Below are 3,618 nucleotides of genomic sequence, written 5' to 3'. Positions count from 1 at the left end.
CACTTCCACTGTATAATTGTAAGAAATTTGATTTAGGTCATACCTGAATGGTCTAGTGGTTTTCCCTACTTTCTTCTATTTAAGTCAGAATTTGGCAATAAGGAGTTCATAATCTGAGCCACAGTCAGCTCCCAGTCTTGTTTTTGCTGACTGTACAGAGCTTCTCCATCTTTGACTGCAAAGAATATAATCAATCTGATTTCGGTGTTGACCATCTGGTGATGTCCACATGTAGAATCTTCTCTTCTGTTGTTGGAAGAGGCTGTTTGCTATGACCAGTGCATTCTCTTCGCAAAACTCTGTTATGCTTTGCCCTGCTTCATTCTGTACTCCAAGGCCAAATTTGCCTGTTACCCCAGGTGTTTCTTGACTTCCTACTTTTGCATTTCAGTCCCCTATAATGAGACGGACATCTTTTTTGGATGTTAGTTCTCTCAGTGGGGCTTCCCTATTGCCTCAGATGGTAAAGAATCTGCCTACAATTTGGGAGACCCAGGTTTGATCCCTCTTCTCCAGTATTCTTGCCTGGAGAATTCTATGGACAGAAGAGCCTGGCAGGCTACAGTCCAAAGGGTCACAAAGATTTAGATGTGACTGAGTGGCTAATACTTTCAGTAATATTTTCTTATTTTCAATGTGGAAAAAAAATTTTAAAAAATTTATCTTTTTACGTGGCATACTTCTTTCCTTTTTATTAGGTAGGAGTAGCAATGCAAACTGGAGAAGGAAATGGCAGCCCACTCCAGTGTTCTTGCCTGGAGAATCCCAGGGATGGGGGAGCCTGGTGGGCTGCCTTCTATGGGGTCGTACAGAGTCGGACACGATTGAAGCGACTTAGCAGCAGCAGCAGCAGCAGCAGCAATGCAAAAGCTATTGCAAATCAAATTCCATTTCCAGCCTATTGATGATAGACCTCAAAGATGTCTAGAGGCCCCATTGGTAGCGTTGGTCTGACCTCACAGTACTCCTCATTGCCTGCTGTGTCCTGGGTTTCCGTAGATTAGAGAGTCCTTCAGGCCTCCCCACAGCTCTCCATCCAACTGTCCTGCTCTGACTTTGCCACTTTCTCATCCCCCCAGACTGAGTTCATTTTGTTATTTACTTACAGTCTGATTTCAGACTGGATGTTTGTCTGCAAGCTAGCTTAAGTGAAAAGACATTTTACCAGAAGGACATGGGGGCTCATAGGACCAATGGGAGGCTGCAGGGCTAGGGGCTGAAATGGGCAGACATCACTCGCTTGGAAAACTGGTTCATGAAAAGCCCAGTGCGGTCTCTCGGCAGGAGCTTGGTCCACAGGCTGGTGTGGGTGCGTGGGAAGAACATCCACCAACTGCTCCTCTGTCCTGGTGCAACTTGCTCAAGAATGAACGTTCCAGAAGAGCGGGTCGTCTGAGCCAAGGTGGAATTATGTGAGAATCTGGCTGCTTTGGTTTTTGCACTGGGAGATGGGCATGGGAAGGGGCGCGAATGATCTCTCACCTGAATTGTATAGCATGAGGACTCACCTGAAGGTAAGCAAGGAGCTCTTGTTAAAGGGGAGGGAGGGACGGTTGAAGGTTGGAGAGCTGAAAAAGAACACTGTTATCCTAAATAGATGGTAAGTCACTCAAGGGCAGTTACAGGGCCCTGAGTGTAAACTGGGAACCACAGTGCTTGTGATCGTTGTTTACAGCGGTAAACACAGTTCAGAACGTGCTCAAAGGATTTATCCTCTGGTGGGGAGTCCCTAGTCCTCAATGTAAAGTGGAACATAACACCTTAGCCCCTTGTTCTCTGGGCAACCTCCATGATAATCCACTACAGCCATCAATCATTTTAAAGAGGAAAGAAAAGGTAAGGTTATTTACAGAATGAACTCAACCATGTTAAAATAGATAAAATAAGAAATATGTGCACTAAAATATTGAGTGAGAATGTCTGGATTATGAAAGTGTAGGAAACTTTAATTTATATTTTTTGCTTTATTTTCTGTATTTTCTAAATTTTCTACAATAACCATATATTAATGACATTATGGTCAGTAGTGATTAATATCCTTACCTCTATAGTATGTTTTAGTTACATTTTTAAGTTGGATAACTTTGCATCCCTTTTTGAAATAGTAATTTAAAAAAGTAAAAATAGGGCTTCCCTGGTGGCTCAGTGGTAAAGAATCCGCCTGCCGGTGCAGGAGACCTGGGTTTGATCCCTGAGCCGGGAGATCCCACTTGCTGCAGAACAGCTAGGCTGGTGGAGCAGCTGTGGAGCCTGTGCGCTAGAGCCCGGGAGTTACCAACTGTTACCTTGCAGTTACCAAGACTCTGTGCTGCAACTGCTGAAGCCCAGGCGCCTGCGCTCCTCGGCAAGAGGAGCCGACGGGCCGCAACCGGAGAGTAGCCCCGCTCTCGGCTGCGAGAGAGAAAGCGCACAAGGACGAAGACCCAGCACAGCTAAAAGTAAATAAATAAAGAGTTTTAAAGTCAAATGATTTGTACTTTAACTTTTAAGTGAACATTTTGTTGACATATGCTGTCTGGAGAGAAGAACGTACATCCTAAAGGTACAGCCTCAGGAACTTCCACGGAACGGAAGCACTCACGTGTCAGCACCCAGGTCATTATTCGCACTACCCCCTCCTTCCTCTCCTGCGCCTGACTTCTCACACTGTTGATTGATTCTGCTGGGTTTTGAACTTTCTATAAATGCAATCATGGAATACTCGTTTGCGTGTGTCTGCCATCTTTTATTCGACTTTCTATTTGTGAGCTTCATCCATATTGCTCTGTGTAGCTGTAGGTTATTTATCATCATTGATATGATTGATATTGCATAAATTTATCATGATTTTTAAATCCACTCCACTGTTGAACATGTAGTCCATCTACTTCCCCCAGTTTCGGGCTACTATGAATGGTGCTACTATCAGGGTTGCTGTATGTGTGTTTCGATGAACACGTGCATGCTCTTCTGTTGCGTATAAGGTGTGTACATAACCAGCTTTCGCAAATACCGCCAAGCCGCTTTCTACACTCCCTCCCTCTCAAGTAATGCTTCACAGTTCTAGTTGTCCCAAATCTTTCCCAACACTTCACATTGTTTTTTTCATTTTAGCCATTATTATGGGGATGCAGTGGTATCTCGTGATTTCAGTTTGTGTTTAGCAGTTGGCTAATATAATTGATTATTATTAGTTGGCTAATAAGGAGAAGGAAATGGCAACCCAGTCCAGTATTCTTGCCTGGAGAATCCCAGGGACGGGGGAGCCTGGTGGGCTGCCGTCTATGGGGTCGCACAGAGCCGGACACGACTGAAGCGACTTAGCAAGCAATAAGACTGAGCGCTTTTCATATGTTTATTACACATTACCCTTTTCATAAAGTGCGCATTTATGTGCCCCTTTTCCTGTCTGCTAATACCTATCAGATTATGCTTGATAATTGTGCGTTTAAATCGTCTCTGTATTTAATTATTTTCTGTATCCTTGATTTATCAGAGGTTTTTTTCCCCCAAACATTAGAATCACCTAGCAGCTTTGAATAAATGTTGTTCCTGGAACCTCATCCCTATGAAGTCAGGACTTCGAATGAGTGAAATCAGTTGCAGGAAGGGCATTTGGTAAAACTTTAAAAACTTGAT

The 3,618-nt window shown here is 43.8% G+C and overlaps 1 long non-coding RNA gene across 1 annotated transcript; it reads left to right on the top strand.

Annotated features, from left to right (window-relative positions):
- Positions 1 to 827: 827 nt before the first annotated feature.
- Positions 828 to 2,464, top strand: LOC147354950 (uncharacterized). Its single transcript, XR_015144893.1, has 2 exons — positions 828 to 1,836; positions 2,293 to 2,464. It is a non-coding gene; the product is annotated as an uncharacterized LOC147354950 (long non-coding RNA).
- Positions 2,465 to 3,618: the final 1,154 nt, after the last annotated feature.

This window comes from Bos grunniens, chromosome 17 (assembly GCF_055505025.1).
Source record: "Bos grunniens cultivar Pamir isolate PY7600 chromosome 17, Bosgru_T2T1.0, whole genome shotgun sequence".
NCBI classification, from domain to species: domain Eukaryota; kingdom Metazoa; phylum Chordata; class Mammalia; order Artiodactyla; family Bovidae; genus Bos; species Bos grunniens.
This window is presented reverse-complemented; position numbering and strand designations above follow the sequence as displayed.